A 21,825-nucleotide genomic window follows, 5' to 3' on the forward strand; every position below is an offset into this window, starting at 1 on the left:
AGATGTCTAACTTGCTTGTTTAGCCTTCGTGCAACATTTCGTATGGTAAAGAAGCGAATAGACCAAGTTATGGTCGAAAATGCATAAAAACGTGAAAAGCTCATCTATGGAGAGTGTAGAAGCTTCAATGTGGACCGTTGTACTCTATTTATTGTTCTTAGAAGTCTAACTTGGTACTTTAGCCTTCGTCCAACATTTCGTAAGATAAAGATGCGAATAGACCAAGTTATGTTAGAAATTACACAAAAATGTGAAACGCTCGTCTATAGAGAGAGTTGAGCAATTCCAAAGCATCAATGTGGACCGTTGTACTCTATTTAGTGTTCTTGGAAGTCTAACTTGCTAATGTAGCCTTCGTGCAACGTTTCGTAAGGTAAAGATGCGAATAGACCAAGTTACGTTGGAAATTGCACAAAAACGTGAAAAGCTCGTCTCTGGAGGGAGTTGAGAAATTCCAAAGCATCAATGTGGACCGTTGTCCTCTATTCAGTGTTCTTAGAAGTCTAACTTGCAAGTTTAGCCTTCGTCCAACGTTTCCTACGGTAAAGATGCGAATAGACCAAGTTATGTTTGACATTGTACAAAAATGTGAAAAGCTCGTCTACGGAGAGAGTTGAGCAATTCCAAAGCATCACTGTGTTCCGTTGTACTCCATTTAGTGTTCTTAGAAGTCTAACTTTCTAGTTTAGCCTTCGTGCAACGTTCCGTATGGTAAACATGCGAATAGGCCAAGTTATGTTTGACATTGCACAAAAACGTGAAAAGCTCGTCTATGGAGAGAGGCGAGTAATTCCAAAGCATAAAAATGGACCGTTGTACTCTATTTAGTCTTCTTAGAAGTGTAACTTTCTAGTTTGGCGTTCGTGAAACGTTTCGTATGGTAAAGGCGCGAATAGACCATGACATGTTCGAAATTGCACAAAAACATGAAAAGCTTGTCTATGGAGAGAGTTGAGCAATTCCAACGCATCAAAGTGGACCGTTGTGCTCTATTTAGTGTTCTTAGAAGTCTAGCTTGCTAGTTTAGCCTTCGTGCAACGTTTCGTAAGGTAAAGATGCGAATATACCAAGTTATGCTTGAAATTGCACAAAAACGTGACAAGCTCATATATCGAGAGAGTTGAGTAATTTGAAAGCATCAATGTGAACCGTCATCCTCTATTTAGTGTTCTTAGAAGTCCAACTTGGTAGTTTAGCCCTTGTGCAACGTTTCGTATGGTAAAGATGCGAATAGACCAAGTTATGTTTGAAATTGCACAAAAACGTGAAAAGCTTGTCTATGGAGAGAGTTGAGCAATTCCAAAGCATCAATGTGGACCGTTGTACTCTATTTAGTGTTCTTGTAAGTCTAACTTGCTAGTTTAGCCTTCATGCGACGTTTCGTAAGGTAAAGATGCGAATAGACCAAGTTATGTTTGAAAATGCACAAAAACGTGAAAAGCTCGTCTATGGAGAGAGTTGAGGAATTCCAAAGCATCAATGTGGACCGTTGTACTCTATTTAGGGTCCTTAGAAGTCTAACTTGCTAGTTTAGCCTTCGTGCAACGTTTCGTATGGTAAAGATGCGAATAGAGGCCAAGTTATGTTTGACATTGCACAAGAACGTGAAAATCTCATCTATGGAGAGAGTTGAGCAATTCCAAATCATGAAAATGGACCGTTGTACTCTATTTAGTGTTCTTAGAAGTCTAACTTGCTAGTGTAGCGTTCGTGAAACGTTTCGTATGGTAAAGGCGCGAATAGACCATGACATGTTCGAAATTGCACAAAAACATGAAAAGCTTGTCTATGAAGAGAGTTGAGCAATTCCAACGCATCAAAGTGGACCGTTGTGCTCTATTTCATGTTCTTATAAGTCCAACTTGGTAGTTTAGCCTTTGTGCAACGTTTCGTATGGTAAAGATGGGAATAGACCAAGTTATGTTTGAAATTGCACAAAAACGGGAAAAGCTTGTCTATGGAGAGAGTTGAGCAATTCCAAAGCATCAATGTGGACCGTTGTACTCTATTTAGTGTTCTTGGAAGTCTAACTTGCTAGTTTAGCCTTCATGCGACGTTTCGTAAGGTAAAGATGCGAATAGACCAAGTTATGTTTGAAATTGCACAAAAACGTGAAAAGCTCATCTATGGAGAGAGTTGAGGAATTCCAAAGCATCAATGTGGACCGTTGTACTCTATTTAGGATCCTTAGAAGTCTAACTTGCTAGTTTAGCCTTTGTGCAATGTTTCGTAAGGTAAAGATGCGACTAGACCAAGTTATGTTGGAAATTGCACAAAAACGTGAAAAGGTCGTCTATGGAGAGAGTTGAGCAATTCCAAAGCATCAATGTGGACCGTTGTACTCTATTTAGGGTTTTTGAAGTCTAACTTGCTAGTTTAGCCTTCGCGCAACGTTTCGTATGGTAAAGAAGCGAATAGACCAAGTTATGTTCGAAAATGCATAAAAACGTGAAAAGCTCGTCTGTGGACAGTGTAGAAGCATCAATGTGGACCGTTGTACTCTATTTATTGCTCTTAGAAGTCTAACTTGGTACTTCAGCCTTCGTCCAACGTTTCGTAAGGTAAATAGGCGAATGGACCAAGTTATGTTGGAAATTACACAAAAACGCGAAAAGCTCATCTATGGAGAGAGTTGAGCAATTCCAAAGCATCAATGTGGACCATTGTACTCTATTTAGTGTTCCTGGAAGTCTAACTTGCTAGTTTAGCCTTCGTGCAACATTTCGTAAGGTAAAGATGCGAATAGACCAAGTTACGTTGGAAATTGCACAAAAACGTGAAAAGGTCGTCTATGGAGAGAGTTGAGAATTTCCAAACCATCAATGTGGACCGTTGTCCTCTATTCAGTGTTCCTAGAAGTCTAACTTGCAAGTTTAGCCTTCGTCCAACGTTTCCTACGGTAAAAATGCGAATAAACCAAGTTATGTTTGACATTGCACAAAAATGTGAAAAGCTCATCTATAGAGAGAGTTGAGCAATTCCAAAGCATCACTGTGTGCCGTTGTACTCCATTTAGTGTTGTTAGAAGTCTAACTTGCTAGTTTAGCCTTCGTGCAATGTTCCGTATGGTAAAGATGCGAATAGGCCAAGTTATGTTTGACATTGCACAAAAACGTGAAAAGCTCGTCTATGGAGGGAGGTGAGTAATTCCAAAGCACGAATGTGGACCGTTGTCCTCTATTCAGTGTTCTTAGAAGTCTAACTTGCAAGTTTAGCCTTCGTGCAATGTTTCGTACGGTAAAGATGCGAATAGACCAAGTTATGTTTGACATTGCACAAAAACGTGAAGAGCTCGTCTATGAAGAGAGTTGGGCAATTCCAAAGCATCAATGTGGACCGTTGTACTCTATTTAGGGTTCTTAGAAGTCTAACTTTCTAGTTTAGCCTTCGTGCAACGTTTCGTATGGTAAAGAAGCGAATACACCAAGTTATGCTCGAAAATACACAAAAACGTGGAAAGCTCATCTATGGAGAGAGTTGAGGAATTCCAAAGCATCAATGTGGACCGTTGTACTCTATTTAGGATCCTTAGAAGTCTAACTTGCTAGTTTAGCCTTTGTGCAATGTTTCGTAAGGTAAAGATGCGACTAGACCAAGTTATGTTGGAAATTGCACAAAAACGTGAAAAGGTCGTCTATGGAGAGAGTTGAGCAATTCCAAAGCATCAATGTGGACCGTTGTACTCTATTTAGGGTTTTAGAAGTCTAACTTGCTAGTTTAGCCTTCGCGCAACGTTTCGTATGGTAAAGAAGCGAATAGACCAAGTTATGTTCGAAAATGCATAAAAACGTGAAAAGCTCGTCTGTGGACAGTGTAGAAGCATCAATGTGGACCGTTGTACTCTATTTATTGCTCTTAGAAGTCTAACTTGGTACTTCAGCCTTCGTCCAACGTTTCGTAAGGTAAAGAGGCGAATAGACCAAGTTATGTTGGAAATTACACAAAAACGCGAAAAGCTCATCTATCGAGAGAGTTGAGCAATTCCAAAGCATCAATGTAGACCATTGTACTCTATTTAGTGTTCCTGGAAGTCTAACTTGCTAGTTTAGCCTTCGTGCAACATTTCGTAAGGTAAAGATGCGAATAGACCAAGTTACGTTGGAAATTGCACAAAAACGTGAAAAGGTCGTCTATGGAGAGAGTTGAGAATTTCCAAACCATCAATGTGGACCGTTGTCCTCTATTCAGTGTTCCTAGAAGTCTAACGTGCAAGTTTAGCCTTCGTCCAACGTTTCCTACGGTAAAAATGCGAATAGACCAAGTTATGTTTGACATTGCACAAAAATGTGAAAAGCTCATCTATAGAGAGAGTTGAGCAATTCCAAAGCATCACTGTGTGCCGTTGTACTCCATTTAGTGTTGTTAGAAGTCTAACTTGCTAGTTTAGCCTTCGTGCAATGTTCCGTATGGTAAAGATGCGAATAGGCCAAGTTATGTTTGACATTGCACAAAAACGTGAAAAGCTCGTCTATGGAGGGAGGTGAGTAATTCCAAAGCACGAATGTGGACCGTTGTCCTCTATTCAGTGTTCTTAGAAGTCTAACTTGCAAGTTTAACCTTCGTGCAATGTTTCGTACGGTAAAGATGCGAATAGACCAAGTTATGTTTGACATTGCACAAAAACGTGAAGAGCTCGTCTATGAAGAGAGTTGAGCAATTCCAAAGCATCAATGTGGACCGTTGTACTCTATTTAGGGTTCTTAGAAGTCTAACTTTCTAGTTTAGCCTTCGTGCAACGTTTCGTATGGTAAAGAAGCGAATACACCAAGTTATGCTCGAAAATACACAAAAACGTGGAAAGCTCATCTATGGAGAGAGTTGAAGCATCAAAGTGGACCGTTGCACTCTATTTATTGTTCTTGGAAGTCTAACTCGGTACTTTAGCCTTCGTGCAATGTTTCGTAAGGTAAAGATGCGAATAGACCAAGTTATGTTGGAAATTGCACAAAAACGTGAAAGGCTTGTCTATGGAGAGAGTTGAGCAATTCCAAAGCATGAATGTGGACCGTTGTTCTCTATTCAGTGTTCGTAGAAGTATAACTTGCAAGTTTAGCCTTCGTGCAACGTTTCGTACGGTAAAGATGTGAATAGACCAAGTTATGTTTGACATTGCACAAAAACGTGAAGAGCTCGTCTATGGAGAGAGTTGAGCAATGCCAAAGCATCAATGTGGACCGTTGTCCTCTATTTAGTGTTACGTTGGAAATTGCACAAAAACGTGAAAAGCTCGTATATGGAGAGAGTTGAGCAATTCCAAAGCATCAATGTGGACCGTTGTACTCTATTTAGGGTTTTTAGATGTCTAACTTGCTTGTTTAGCCTTCGTGCAACATTTCGTATGGTAAAGAAGCGAATAGACCAAGTTATGGTCGAAAATGCATTAAAACGTGAAAAGCTCATCTATGGAAAGTGTAGAAGCTTCAATGTGGACCGTTGTACTCTATTTATTGTTCTTAGAAGTCTAACTTGGTACTTTAGCCTTCGTCCAACATTTCGTAAGATAAAGATGCGAATAGACCAAGTTATGTTAGAAATTACACAAAAACGTGAAACGCTCGTCTATAGAGAGAGTTGAGCAATTCCAAAGCATCAATGTGGACCGTTGTACTCTATTTAGTGTTCTTGGAAGTCTAACTTGCTAGTGTAGCCTTCGTGCAACGTTTCGTAAGGTAAAGATGCGAATAGACCAAGTTACGTTGGAAATTGCACAAAAACGTGAAAAGCTCGTCTCTGGAGGGAGTTGAGAAATTCCAAAGCATCAATGTGGACCGTTGTCCTCTATTCAGTGTTCTTTGAAGTCTAACTTGCAAGTTTAGCCTTCGTCCAACGTTTCCTACGGTAAAGATGCGAATAGACCAAGTTATGTTTGACATTGTACAAAAATGTGAAAAGCTCATCTACGGAGAGAGTTGAGCAATTCCAAAGCATCACTGTGTTCCGTTGTACTCCATTTAGTTTTCTTAGAAGTCTCACTTTCTAGTTTAGGCTTCGTGCAACGTTTCGTATGGTAAAGATGCGAATAGGCCAAGTTATGTTTGACATTGCACAAAAACGTGAAAAGCTCGTCTATGGAGAGAGGCGAGTAATTCCAAAGCATAAAAATGGACCGTTGTACTCTATTTAGTCTTCTTAGAAGTGTAACTTTCTAGTTTAGCGTTCGTGAAACGTTTCGTATGGTAAAGGCGCGAATAGACCATGACATGTTCGAAATTGCACAAAAACATGAAAAACTTGTCTATGGAGAGAGTTGAGCAATTCCAACGCATCAAAGTGGACCGTTGTGCTCTATTTAGTGTTCTGAGAAGTCTAGCTTGCTAGTTTAGCCTTCGTGCAACGTTTCGTAAGGTAAAGATGCGAATATACCAAGTTATGCTTGAAATTGCACAAAAACGTGACAAGCTCATATATCGAGAGAGTTGAGTAATTTGAAAGCATCAATGTGAACCGTCGTCCTCTATTTAGTGTTCTTAGAAGTCCAACTTGGTAGTTTAGCCCTTGTGCAACGTTTCGTATGGTAAAGATGCGAATAGACCAAGTTATGTTTGAAATTGCACAAAAACGTGAAAAGCTTGTCTATGGAGAGAGTTGAGCAATTCCAAAGCATCAATGTGGACCGTTGTACTCTATTTAGTGTTCTTGTAAGTCTAACTTGCTAGTTTAGCCTTCATGCGACGTTTCGTAAGGTAAAGATGCGAATAGACCAAGTTATGTTTGAAAATGCACAAAAACGTGAAAAGCTCGTCTATGGAGAGAGTTGAGGAATTCCAAAGCATCAATGTGGACCGTTGTACTCTATTTAGGGTCCTTAGAAGTCTAACTTGCTAGTTTAGCCTTCGTGCAACGTTTCGTATGGTAAAGATGCGAATAGAGGCCAAGTTATGTTTGACATTGCACAAGAACGTGAAAATCTCGTCTATGGAGAGAGTTGAGCAATTCCAAATCATGAAAATGGACCGTTGTACTCTATTTAGTGTTCTTAGAAGTCTAACTTACTAGTGTAGCGTTCGTGAAACGTTTCATATGGTAAAGGCGCGAATAGACCATGACATGTTCGAAATTGCACAAAAACATGAAAAGCTTGTCTATGAAGAGAGTTGAGCAATTCCAACGCATCAAAGTGGACCGTTGTGCTCTATTTAGTGTTCTTATAAGTCCAACTTGGTAGTTTAGCCTTTGTGCAACGTTTCGTATGGTAAAGATGGGAATAGACCAAGTTATGTTTGAAATTGCACAAAAACGGGAAAAGCTTGTCTATGGAGAGAGTTGAGCAATTCCAAAGCATCAATGTGGACCGTTGTACTCTATTTAGTGTTCTTGGAAGTCTAACTTGCTAGTTTAGCCTTCATGCGACGTTTCGTAAGGTAAAGATGCGAATAGACCAAGTTATGTTTGAAATTGCACAAAAACGTGAAAAGCTCATCTATGGAGAGAGTTGAGGAATTCCAAAGCATCAATGTGGACCGTTGTACTCTATTTAGGATCCTTAGAAGTCTAACTTGCTAGTTTAGCCTTTGTGCAATGTTTCGTAAGGTAAAGATGCGACTAGACCAAGTTATGTTGGAAATTGCACAAAAACGTGAAATGGTCGTCTATGGAGAGAGTTGAGCAATTCCAAAGCATCAATGTGGACCGTTGTACTATATTTAGGGTTTTTAGAAGTCTAACTTGCTAGTTTAGCCTTCGCGCAACGTTTCGTATGGTAAAGAAGCGAATAGACCAAGTTATGTTCGAAAATGCATAAAAACGTGAAAAGCTCGTCTGTGGACAGTGTAGAAGCATCAATGTGGACCGTTGTACTCTATTTATTGCTCTTAGAAGTCTAACTTGGTACTTCAGCCTTCGTCCAACGTTTCGTAAGGTAAAGAGGCGAATAGACCAAGTTATGTTGGAAATTACACAAAAACGCGAAAAGCTCATCTATGGAGAGAGTTGAGCAATTCCAAAGCATCAATGTGGACCATTGTACTCTATTTAGTGTTCCTGGAAGTCTAACTTGCTAGTTTAGCCTTCGTGCAACATTTCGTAAGGTAAAGATGCGAATAGACCAAGTTACGTTGGAAATTGCACAAAAACGTGAAAAGGTCGTCTATGGAGAGAGTTGAGAATTTCCAAACCATCAATGTGGACCGTTGTCCTCTATTAAGTGTTCCTAGAAGTCTAACTTGCAAGTTTAGCCTTCGTCCAACGTTTCCTACGGTAAAAATGTGAATAGACCAAGTTATGTTTGACATTGCACAAAAATGTGAAAAGCTCATCTATAGAGAGAGTTGAGCAATTCCAAAGCATCACTGTGTGCCGTTGTACTCCATTTAGTGTTGTTAGAAGTCTAACTTGCTAGTTTAGCCTTCGTGCAATGTTCCGTATGGTAAAGATGCGAATAGGCCAAGTTATGTTTGACATTGCACAAAAACGTGAAAAGCTCGTCTATGGAGGGAGGTGAGTAATTCCAAAGCACGAATGTGGACCGTTGTCCTCTATTCAGTGTTCTTAGAAGTCTAACTTGCAAGTTTAGCCTTCGTGCAATGTTTCGTACGGTAAAGATGCGAATAGACCAAGTTATGTTTGACATTGCACAAAAACGTGAAGAGCTCGTCTATGAAGAGAGTTGAGCAATTCCAAAGCATCAATTTGGACCGTTGTACTCTATTTAGGGTTCTTAGAAGTCTAACTTTCTAATTTAGCCTTCGTGCAACGTTTCGTATGGTAAAGAAGTGAATACACCAAGTTATGCTCGAAAATACACAAAAACGTGGAAAGCTCATCTATGGAGAGAGTTGAAGCATCAAAGTGGACCGTTGCACTCTATTTATTGTTCTTGGAAGTCTAACTCGGTACTTTAGCCTTCGTGCAATGTTTCGTAAGGTAAAGATGCGAATAGACCAAGTTATGTTGGAAATTGCACAAAAACGTGAAAGGCTTGTCTATGGAGAGAGTTGAGCAATTCCAAAGCATGAATGTGGACCGTTGTTCTCTATTCAGTGTTCGTAGAAGTATAACTTGCAAGTTTAGCCTTCGTGCAACGTTTCGTACGGTAAAGATGTGAATAGACCAAGTTATGTTTGACATTGCACAAAAACGTGAAGAGCTCGTCTATGGAGAGAGTTGAGCAATGCCAAAGCATCAATGTGGACCGTTGTCCTCTATTTAGTGTTACGTTGGAAATTGCACAAAAACGTGAAAAGCTCGTATATGGAGAGAGTTGAGCAATTCCAAAGCATCAATGTGGACCGTTGTACTCTATTTAGGGTTTTTAGATGTCTAACTTGCTTGTTTAGCCTTCGTGCAACATTTCGTATGGTAAAGAAGCGAATAGACCAAGTTATGGTCGAAAATGCATTAAAACGTGAAAAGCTCATCTATGGAGAGTGTAGAAGCTTCAATGTGGACCGTTGTACTCTATTTATTGTTCTTAGAAGTCTCACTTGGTACTTTAGCCTTCGTCCAACATTTCGTAAGATAAAGATGCGAATAGACCAAGTTATGTTAGAAATTACACAAAAACGTGAAACGCTCGTCTATAGAGAGAGTTGAGCAATTCCAAAGCATCAATGTGGACCGTTGTACTCTATTTAGTGTTCTTGGAAGTCTAACTTGCTAGTGTAGCCTTCGTGCAACGTTTCGTAAGGTAAAGATGCGAATAGACCAAGTTACGTTGGAAATTGCACAAAAACGTGAAAAGCTCGTCTCTGGAGGGAGTTGAGAAATTCCAAAGCATCAATGTGGACCATTGTCCTCTATTCAGTGTTCTTAGAAGTCTAACTTGCAAGTTTAGCCTTCGTCCAACGTTTCCTACGGTAAAGATGCGAATAGACCAAGTTATGTTTGACATTGTACAAAAATGTGAAAAGCTCGTCTACGGAGAGAGTTGAGCAATTCCAAAGCATCACTGTGTTCCGTTGTACTCCATTTAGTGTTCTTAGAAGTCTCACTTTCTAGTTTAGCCTTCGTGCAACGTTCCGTATGGTAAAGATGCGAATAGACCAAGTTATGTTTGACATTGCACAAAAACGTGAAAAGCTCGTCTATGGAGAGAGGCGAGTAATTCCAAAGCATAAAAATGGACCGTTGTACTCTATTTAGTCTTCTTAGAAGTGTAACTTTCTAGTTTAGCGTTCGTGAAACGTTTCGTATGGTAAAGGCGCGAATAGACCATGACATGTTCGAAATTGCACAAAAACATGAAAAGCTTGTCTATGGAGAGAGTTGAGCAATTCCAACGCATCAAAGTGGACCGTTGTGCTCTATTTAGTGTTCTTAGAAGTCTAGCTTGCTAGTTTAGCCTTCGTGCAACGTTTCGTAAGGTAAAGATGCGAATATACCAAGTTATGCTTGAAATTGCACAAAAACGTGACAAGCTCATATATCGAGAGAGTTGAGTAATTTGAAAGCATCAATGTGAACCGTCGTCCTCTATTTAGTGTTCTTAGAAGTCCAACTTGGTAGTTTAGCCCTTGTGCAACGTTTCGTATGGTAAAGATGCGAATAGACCAAGTTATGTTTGAAATTGCACAAAAACGTGAAAAGCTTGTCTATGGAGAGAGTTGAGCAATTCCAAAGCATCAATGTGGACCGTTGTACTCTATTTAGTGTTCTTGTAAGTCTAACTTGCTAGTTTAGCCTTCATGCGACGTTTCGTAAGGTAAAGATGCGAATAGACCAAGTTATGTTTGAAAATGCACAAAAACGTGAAAAGCTCGTCTATGGAGAGAGTTGAGGAATTCCAAAGCATCAATGTGGACCGTTGTACTCTATTTAGGGTCCTTAGAAGTCTAACTTGCTAGTTTAGCCTTCGTGCAACGTTTCGTATGGTAAAGATGCGAATAGAGGCCAAGTTATGTTTGACATTGCACAAGAACGTGAAAATCTCGTCTATGGAGAGAGTTGAGCAATTCCAAATCATGAAAATGGACCGTTGTACTCTATTTAGTGTTCTTAGAAGTCTAACTTGCTAGTGTAGCGTTCGTGAAACGTTTCATATGGTAAAGGCGCGAATAGACCATGACATGTTCGAAATTGCACAAAAACATGAAAAGCTTGTCTATGAAGAGAGTTGAGCAATTCCAACGCATCAAAGTGGACCGTTGTGCTCTATTTAGTGTTCTTATAAGTCCAACTTGGTAGTTTAGCCTTTGTGCAACGTTTCGTATGGTAAAGATGGGAATAGACCAAGTTATGTTTGAAATTGCACAAAAACGGGAAAAGCTTGTCTATGGAGAGAGTTGAGCAATTCCAAAGCATCAATGTGGACCGTTGTACTCTATTTAGTGTTCTTGGAAGTCTAACTTGCTAGTTTAGCCTTCATGCGACGTTTCGTAAGGTAAAGATGCGAATAGACCAAGTTATGTTTGAAATTCCACAAAAACGTGAAAAGTTCATCTATGGAGAGAGTTGAGGAATTCCAAAGCATCAATGTGGACCGTTGTACTCTATTTAGGATCCTTAGAAGTCTAACTTGCTAGTTTAGCCTTTGTGCAATGTTTCGTAAGGTAAAGATGCGACTAGACCAAGTTATGTTGGAAATTGCACAAAAACGTGAAAAGGTCGTCAATGGAGAGAGTTGAGCAATTCCAAAGCATCAATGTGGACCGTTGTACTCTATTTAGCGTTTTTAGAAGTCTAACTTGCTAGTTTAGCCTTCGCGCAACGTTTCGTATGGTAAAGAAGCGAATAGACCAAGTTATGTTCGAAAATGCATAAAAACGTGAAAAGCTCGTCTGTGGACAGTGTAGAAGCATCAATGTGGACCGTTGTACTCTATTTATTGCTCTTAGAAGTCTAACTTGGTACTTCAGCCTTCGTCCAACGTTTCGTAAGGTAAAGAGGCGAATAGACCAAGTTATGTTGGAAATTACACAAAAACGCGAAAAGCTCATCTATGGAGAGAGTTGAGCAATTCCAAAGCATCAATGTGGACCATTGTACTCTATTTAGTGTTCCTGGAAGTCTAACTTGCTAGTTTAGCCTTCGTGCAACATTTCGTAAGGTAAAGATGCGAATAGACCAAGTTACGTTGGAAATTGCACAAAAACGTGAAAAGGTCGTCTATGGAGAGAGTTGAGAATTTCCAAACCATCAATGTGGACCGTTGTCCTCTATTAAGTGTTCCTAGAAGTCTAACTTGCAAGTTTAGCCTTCGTCCAACGTTTCCTACGGTAAAAATACGAATAGACCAAGTTATGTTTGACATTGCACAAAAATGTGAAAAGCTCATCCATAGAGAGAGTTGAGCAATTCCAAAGCATCACTGTGTGCCGTTGTACTCCATATAGTGTTGTTAGAAGTCTAACTTGCTAGTTTAGCCTTCGTGCAATGTTCCGTATGGTAAAGATGCGAATAGGCCAAGTTATGTTTGACAATGCACAAAAACGTGAAAAGCTCGTCTATGGAGGGAGGTGAGTAATACCAAAGCACGAATGTGGACCGTTGTCCTCTATTCAGTGTTCTTAGAAGTCTAACTTGCAAGTTTAGCCTTCGTGCAATGTTTCGTACGGTAAAGATGCGAATAGACCAAGTTATGTTTGACATTGCACAAAAACGTGAAGAGCTCGTCTATGAAGAGAGTTGAGCAATTCCAAAGCATCAATGTGGACCGTTGTACTCTATTTAGGGTTCTTAGAAGTCTAACTTTCTAGTTTAGCCTTCGTGCAACGTTTCGTATGGTAAAGTAGCGAATACACCAAGTTATGCTCGAAAATACACAAAAACGTGGAAAGCTCATCTATGGAGAGAGTTGAAGCATCAAAGTGGACCGTTGCACTCTATTTATTGTTCTTGGAAGTCTAACTCGGTACTTTAGCCTTCGTGCAATGTTTCGTAAGGTAAAGATGCGAATAGACCAAGTTATGTTGGAAATTGCACAAAAACGTGAAAGGCTTGTCTATGGAGAGAGTTGAGCAATTCCAAAGCATGAATGTGGACCGTTGTTCTCTATTCAGTGTTCGTAGAAGTATAACTTGCAAGTTTAGCCTTCGTGCAACGTTTCGTACGGTAAAGATGTGAATAGACCAAGTTATGTTTGACATTGCACAAAAACGTGAAGAGCTCGTCTATGGAGAGAGTTGAGCAATGCCAAAGCATCAATGTGGACCGTTGTCCTCTATTTAGTGTTACGTTGGAAATTGCACAAAAATGTGAAAAGCTCGTATATGGAGAGAGTTGAGCAATTCCAAAGCATCAATGTGGACCGTTGTACTCTATTTAGGGTTTTTAGATGTCTAACTTGCTTGTTTAGCCTTCGTGCAACATTTCGTATGGTAAAGAAGCGAATAGACCAAGTTATGGTCGAAAATGCATTAAAACGTGAAAAGCTCATCTATGGAGAGTGTAGAAGCTTCAATGTGGACCGTTGTACTCTATTTATTGTTCTTAGAAGTCTAACTTGGTACTTTAGCCTTCGTCCAACATTTCGTAAGATAAAGATGCGAATAGACCAAGTTATGTTAGAAATTACACAAAAATGTGAAACGCTCGTCTATAGAGAGAGTTGAGCAATTCCAAAGCATCAATGTGGACCGTTGTACTCTATTTAGTGTTCTTGGAAGTCTAGCTTGCTAGTTTAGCCTTCGTGCAACGTTTCGTAAGGTAAAGATACGAATAGACCAAGTTACGTTGGAAATTGCACAAAAACGTGAAAATCTCGTCTCTGGAGGGAGTTGAGAAATTCCAAAGCATCAATGTGGACCGTTGTCCTCTGTTCAGTGTTCTTAGAAGTCTAACTTGCAAGTTTAGCCTTCGTCCAACGTTTCCTACGGTAAAGATGCGAATAGACCAAGTTATGTTTGATATTGCACAAAAATGTGAAAAGCTCGTCTACGGAGAGAGTTGAGCAATTCCAAAGCATCACTGTGTTCCGTTGTACTCCATTTAGTGTTCTTAGAAGTCTAACTTTCTAGTTTAGCCTTCGTGCAACGTTCCGTATGGTAAAGATGCGAATAGGCCAAGTTATGTTTGACATTGCACAAAAACGTGAAAAGCTCGTCTATGGAGAGAGGCGAGTAATTCCAAAGCATAAAAATGGACCGTTGTACTCTATTTAGTCTTCTTAGAAGTGTAACTTTCTAGTTTAGCGTTCGTGAAACGTTTCGTATGGTAAAGGCGAATAGACCATGACATGTTCGAAATTGCACAAAAACATGAAAAGCTTGTCTATGGAGAGAGTTGAGCAATTCCAACGCATCAAAGTAAACCGTTGTGCTCTATTTAGTGTTCTTAGAAGTCTAGCTTGCTAGTTTAGCCTTCGTGCAACGTTTCGTAAGGTAAAGATGCGAATATACCAAGTTATGCTTGAAATTGCACAAAAACGTGACAAGCTCATATATCGAGAGAGTTGAGTAATTTGAAAGCATCAATGTGAACCGTTGTCCTCTATTTAGTGTTCTTAGAAGTCCAACTTGGTAGTTTAGCCCTTGTGCAACGTTTCGTATGGTAAAGATGCGAATAGACCAAGTTATGTTTGAAATTGCACAAAAACGTGAAAAGCTTGTCTATGGAGAGAGTTGAGCAATTCCAAAGCATCAATGTGGACCGTTGTACTCTATTTAGTGTTCTTGGAAGTCTAACTTGCTAGTTTAGCCTTCATGCGACGTTTCGTAAGGTAAAGATGAGAATAGACCAAGTTATGTTTGAAATTGCACAAAAACGTGAAAAGCTCGTCTATGGAGAGAGTTGAGGAATTCCAAAGCATCAATGTGGACCATTGTACTCTATTTAGTGTCCTTAGAAGTCTAACTTTCTGGTTTAGCCTTCGTGCAACGTTTCGTATGGTAAAGATGCGAATAGAGGCGAAGTTATGTTTGCATTGCGCAAGAACGTAAATATCTCGTCTATGGAGAGAGTTGAGCAATTCCAAATCATGAAAATGGACCGTTGTACTCTATTTAGTGTTCTTAGAAGTCTAACTTGCTAGTGTAGCGTTCGTGAAACGTTTCGTATGGTAAAGGCGCGAATAGACCATGACATGTTCGAAATTGCACAAAAACATGAAAAGCTTGTCTATGGAGAGAGTTGAGCAATTCCAACGCATCAAAGTGGACCGTTGTGCTCTATTTAGTGTTCTTAGAAGTCTAGCTTGCTAGTTTAGCCTTCGTGCAACGTTTCGTAAGGTAAAGATGCGAATATACCAAGTTATGTTTGAAATTACACAAAAACGTGAAAAGCTCATATATCGAGAGAGTTGAGTAATTTGAAAGCATCAATGTGAACCGTTGTCCTCTATTTAGTGTTCTTTGAAGTCCAACTTGATAGTTTAGCCTTTGTGCAACGTTTCTTATGGTAAAGATGCGAATAGACCAAGTTATGTTTGAAATTGCACAAAAACGTGAAAAGCTTGTCCATGGAGAGAGTTGAGCAATTCCAAAGCATCAATGTGGACCGTTGTACTCTATTTAGTGTTCTTGGAAGTCTAACTTGCTAGTTTAGCCTTCATGCGACGTTTCGTAAGGTAAAGATGCGAATAGACCAAGTTATGTTTGATTGCACAAAAACGTGAAAAGCTCGTCTATGGAGAGAGTTGAGGAATTCCAAAGCATCAATGTGGACCGTTGTACTCTATTTAGGGTCCTTAGAAGTCTAACTTGCTAGTTTAGCCTTCGTGCAACGTTTCGTATGGTAAAGATGCGAAATAGAGGCCAAGTTATGTTTGACATTGCACAAGAACGTGAAAATCTCGTCTATGGAGAGAGTTGAGCAATTCCAAATCATGAAAATGGACCGTTGTACTCTATTTCGTGTTCTTAGAAGTCTAACTTGCTGGTGTAGCGTTCGTGAAACGTTTCGTATGGTAAAGACGCGAATAGACCAAGTTATTTTTGAAATTGCACAAAAACTTGAAAAGCTCGTTTATGGAGAGAATTGAGTAATTCCAAAGCATCAATCTGGACCGTTGGGCTCTATTTAGTGTGCTTAGAAGTCTAGCTTGCTAGTTTAGCCTTCGTGCAATGTTTCGTAAGGTAAAGATGTGAATAGACCAAGTTATGTTGGAAATTGCACAAAAACGTGAAAAGCTCGTCTATGGAGAGAGTTGAGCAATTCCAAAGCATCAATGTGGACTGTTGTACTCTATTTAGGGTTTTTTGAAGTCTAACATGCTAGTTTAGCCTTCGTGCAACATTTCGTATAGTAAAGAAGCGAATAGGCCAAGTTACGTTCGAAAATGCACAGAAACTTGAAAAGCTCATCTATGAAGAGTGTAGAAGCATCAATGTGGACCGCTGTACTCTATTTATTGTTCTTAGAAGTCTAACTTGGTACTTTAGCCTTCGTCCAACGTTTCGTAAGGTAAAGATGCGAATAGACCAAGTTATGTTGGAAATTACACAAAAACATGAAAAGCTCATCTATGGAGAGAGTTGAGCAATTCCAAAGCATCAATGTGGACCGTTGTACTCTATTTAGTGTTCCTGGAAGTCTAACTCGCTAGTTTACCCTTCGTGCAACGTTTCGTAAGTTAAAGATGCGAATAGACCAAGTTATGTTTGAAATCGCACAAAAACGTGAAAAGCTCGTCTATGGAGAGAGTTCAGCAATTCCAAAGCATCAATGTGGACTGTTGTACTCTATTTACTGTGCTTAGAAGTCTAACTCGCTAGTTTACCCTTCGTGCAACGTTTCGTAAGGTAAAGATGCGAATAGACCAAGTTATGTTTGAAATTGCACAAAAACGTGAAAAGCTCGTCTATGGAGAGAGTTCAGCAATTCCAATGCATCAATGTGGACCGTTGTACTCTATTTAGTGTTCTTAGAAGTCTAACTTGCTTGTTTAGCCTTGGTGCAACGTTTCGTATGGTAAACATGCGAGTAGGCCAAGTTATGTTTGAAATTGCACAAAAACGTGATAAGCTCGTCTATGGAGAGAGTTGAGCAATTCCAAAGCATCAATGTGGACCGTTGCACTCTATTTAGTGTTTTTAGAAGTCTAACTCGCTAGTTTACCCTTCGTGCAACGTTTCGTATGGTAAAGATGCGAGTAGACCAAGTTATGTTTGAAATTGCACAAAAACGTGAAAAGCTCATCTATGGAGAGAGTTGAGCAATTCCAAAGCATCAACATGGACCGTTGTACTCTGTTTTGTGTCCTTAGAAGTCTAAATTGCCAGTTTTGCCTTATTGCAACGTTTCGTATGGTAAACATGCGAACAGGCCAAGTTATGTTTGACATTGCACAAGAACATGAAAAGCTCATCTATAGAGAGAGTTGAGTAATTCGAAAGCATGAAAATGGACCGTTGTACTCTATTTAGTGTTCTTAGAAGTCTAACTTGCTAGTTTAGCGTTCGTGAAACGTTTCGTATCGTAAAGGCGCGAATAGACCAAGTCATGTTCGAAATTGCACAAAAACATGAAAAGCTCGTCTATGGAGAGAGTTGAGCAATTCCAAAGCATCAAAGTGGACCGTTGTGCTCTATTTAGTGTTCTTAGAAGTCTAGCTTGCTAGTTTACCCTTCGTGCAACGTTTCGTAAGGTAAAGATGCGAATATACCAGGTTATGCTTGAAATTGCACAAAAACGTGAAAAGCTCATATATCGAGAGAGTTGAGTAATTCGAAAGCATCAATGTGAACCGTTGTCCTCTATTTAGTGTTCTTGGAAGTCTAACTTCCTAGTTTAGCCTTCGTGCAACGTTTCATAAGGTAATGATGGGAATATACCAAATTATGTCGGAAAATGCACAAAAACGTGAAAAGCTCTTCTATGGAGAGAGTTGAGCAATTCCAAAGCATCAATATGGACCGTTGTACTCTATTTAGTGTTGTTGGAAGTCTAACTTGCTAGTTTAGCCTTCGTGCAACGTTTCGTATGGTAAACATGCGAATAAAGGCCTAGTTATGTTTGACATTGCCCAAAAACGTGAAAAGCTCGTTTATGGAGAGAGTTGAGTAATTCCAAAGCATCGATGTGGACCGTTGGGCTCTATTTAGTGTTCTTAGAAGTCTAGCTTGCTAGTTTAGCCTTCGTGCAATGTTTCGTAAGGTAAAGATGTGAATAGACCAAGTTATGTTTGAAATTGCACAAAAACGTGAAAAGCTCGTCTATGGAGAGAGTTGAGCAATTCCAAAGCATCAATGTGGACTGTTGTACTCTATTTAGGGTTTTTAGAAGTCTAACTTGCTAGTTTAGCCTTCTACAACATTTCGTATAGTAAAGAAGCGAATAGGCCAAGTTACGTTCGAAAATGCACAGAAACTTGAAAAGCTCATCTATGAAGAGTGTAGAAGCATCAATGTGGACCTTTGTACTCTATTTATTGTTCTTAGAAGTCTAACTTGGTACTTTAGCCTTCGTCCAACGTTTCGTTAGGTAAAGATGCGAATAGACCAAGTTATGTTGGAAATTACACAAAAACATGAAAAGCTCATCTATGGAGAGAGTTGAGCAATTCCAAAGCATCAATGTGGACCGTTGTACTCTATTTAAAGTTCTTGGAAGTCTAACTCGCTAATTTACCCTTCGTGTAACGTTTCGTAAGGTAAAGATGCGAATAGACCAAGTTATGTTTGAAATCGCACAAAAACGTGAAAAGCTCGTCTATGGAGAGAGTTCAGCAATTCCAAAGCATCAATGTGGACCGTTGTACTCTATTTAGTGTTCTTAGAATTCTAACTTGCTGGTTTAGCCTTGGTGCAACGTTTCGTATGGTAAACATGCGAATAGGCCAAGTTATGTTTGAAATTGCACAAAAACGTGATAAGCTCGTCTATGGAGAGAGTTGAGCAATTCCAAAGCATCAATGTGGACCGTTGCACTCTATTTAGTGTTCTTAGAAGTCTAACTCGCTAGTTTACCCTTCGTGCAACGTTTCGTATGGTAAAGATGCGAGTAGACCAAGTTATGTTTGAAATTGCACAAAAACGTGAAAAGCTCGTCTATGGAGAGAGTTGAGCAATTCCAAAGCATCAATATGGACCGTTGTACTCTATTTTGTGTCCTTAGAAGTCTAAATTGCCAGTTTTGCCTTATTGCAACGTTTCGTATGGTAAACATGCGAATAGGCCAAGTTATGTTTGACATTGCACAAGAACGTGAAAAGCTCGTCTATAGAGAGAGTTGAGTAATTGCAAAGCATGAAAATGGACCGTTGTACTCTATTTAGTGTTCTTAGAAGTCTAACTTGCTAGTTTAGCGTTCGTGAAACGTTTCGTATCGTAAAGGCGCGAATAGACCAAGTCATGTTCAAAATTACACAAAAACATGAAAAGCTCGTCTATGGAGAGAGTTGAGCAATTCCAAAGCATCAAAGTGGACCGTTGTGCTCTATTTAGTGTTCTTAGAAGTCTAGCTTGCTAGTTTACCCTTCGTGCAACGTTTCGTAAGGTAAAGATGCGAATATACCAAGTTATGTTTGAAATCGCACAAAAATGTGAAAAGCTCGTCTATGGAGAGAGTTGAGCAATTCCAAAGCATTAATGTGGACCGTTGTACTCTATTTAGTGTTCTTAGAAGTCTAACTTGCTGGTTTAGCCTTGGTGCAACGTTTCGTTTGGTAAACATGCGAATAGGCCAAGTTATGTTTGAAATTGCACAAAAACGTGATAAGCTCGTCTATGGAGAGAGTTGAGCAATTCCAAAGCATCAATGTGGACCGTTGCACTCTATTTAGTGTTCTTAGAAGTCTAACTCGCTAGTTTACCCTTCGTGCAACGTTTCGTATGGTAAAGATGCGAGTAGACCAAGTTATGTTTGAAATTGCACAAAAACGTGAAAACCTCGTCTATGGAGAGAGTTGAAGCATCAATATGGACCGTTGCACTCTATTTTGTCAGTTTTGCCAGTTTTGCCTTATTGCAACGTTTCGTATGGTAAACATGCGAATAGGCCAAGTTATGTTTGACATTGCACAAGAACGTGAAAAGCTCGTCTATAGAGAGAGTTGAGCAATTCCAAAGCATCAATATGGACCGTTGTACTCTATTTTGTGTCCTTAGAAGTCTAAATTGCCAGTTTTGCCTTATTGCAATGTTTCGTATGGTAAACATGCGAATAGGCCAAGTTATGTTTGACATTGCACAAGAACGTGAAAAGCTCATCTATAGAGAGAGTTGAGCAATTTCAAACCATCAATATGGACCGTTGTACTCTATTTTGTGTCCTTAGAAGTCTAAATTGCCAGTTTTGCCTTATTGCAACGTTTCATAAGGTAAAGATTCGAATCGACCAAGTTCTGTCAGAAATTCCACGAAAATGTGAAAAGCTCATCTATGGAGAGAGTTGAGCAATTCCAAAGCATCAATGTGGACCGTTGTACTCTATTTAGTGTTCTTGGAAGTCTAACTTGCTAGTTTAGCCTTCATGCAACGTTTCGTAAGGCACAGATGCGAACAGACCAACTTATGTTTGAAATTGCGCAAAAACGTGAAATGCTCGTCTATGGAGAGAGTTGAGCAATTCCAAAGCATCAATGTGGACCGTTGTACTGTATTTAAGGTTCTTAGAAGTCTAACTTGCTAGTTTAGCCTTCGTGCAACGTTTCGTATGGTAAAGAAGCGAATAGACCAAGTTATGTTTTAAAATACACAAAAACGTGAAAAGCTCGTCTATGGAGAGAGTTGAGCAATTCCAAAGCTTCAATGTGGACCGTTGTACTCTATTTAGGGTTCTTAGAAGTCTAACTTGCTAGTTTAGCCTTCGTGCAACGTTTCGTATGGTAAAGAAGCGAATAGACCAAGTTATGTTCGAAAATACACAAAAACGTGAAAAGCTCGTCTATGGAGAGAGTTGAAGCATCAATATGGACCGTTGCACTCTATTGATTGTTCTTGGAAGTCTAACTCGGTGCTTTAGCCTTCGTGCAACGTTTCGTAAGGTAAAGATGCGAATCGACCAAGTTATGTTGGAAATTGCACAAAAACGTGAAAAGCTCGTCTATGGAGAGAGTTGAGCAATTCCAAACCATCAATGTGGACCGTTGTACTCTATTTAGTGTTCTTGGAAGTCTAACTTGCTAGTTTAGTCTTCGTGCAACGTTTCGTAAGGTAAAGATGCGAATAAACCAAGTTATGTTGGAAATTGCGCAAAAACGTGAAATGCTCGTCTATGGAGAGAGTTAAGCAATTCCAAAGCATCAATGTGAACCGTTGTACTCTACTTAGGGCTCTTAGAAGTCTAAAATACTAGTTTCGCCTTCGTGCCACGTTTCGTATGGTAAAGGAGCGAATAGACCAAGTTATGTTCGAAAATGCACAAAAACGTGAAAAGCTCGTCTATGGAGGGAGTAGAAGCATCAATGTGGACCGTTGTACTCTGTTTATTGTTCTGGGAAGTCAAACTTGCTAGTTTAGCCTTCGTGCAACGTTTCGTAAGGTACAGATGCGAATAGACCAAGTTATGTTTGAAATTGCGTAAAAACGTGAAATGCTCGTCTATGGAGAGTGTTGAAGCATCAATATGGTCCGTTGCACTCTATTGATTGTTCTTGGAAGTCTAACTCGGTACTTTAGCCTACGTGAAACAATTCGTAAGGTAAAGATTCGAAAAGACCAAGTTATGTTGGAAATTGCACAAAAACATGAAAAGCTTGTCTATGGAGAGAGTTGAGCAATTCCAAATCATCAATGTGGACCGTTGTACTCTATTTAGTCTTCTTGGAAGTCTAACTTGCTAGTTTAGCCTTCGTGCAACGTTTCGTAAGGTAAAGATGCGAATAGACCATGTTATGTTGGAAATTGCACAAAAACGTGAAAAGCTCATCTATGGAGAAAGTTGAGCAATTCCAAAGCATCAATGTGGACCGTTGTACTCTATTTAGGGTTCTTGGAAGTCTAACTTGCTAGTTTAACCTTCGTGCAAGGTTTCGTATGGTAAAGAAGTGAATAGACCAAGTTATGTTCAAAA

Source organism: Tripterygium wilfordii, chromosome 5, assembly GCF_013401445.1.
Source record: "Tripterygium wilfordii isolate XIE 37 chromosome 5, ASM1340144v1, whole genome shotgun sequence".
In the NCBI taxonomy this organism is placed as follows: domain Eukaryota; kingdom Viridiplantae; phylum Streptophyta; class Magnoliopsida; order Celastrales; family Celastraceae; genus Tripterygium; species Tripterygium wilfordii.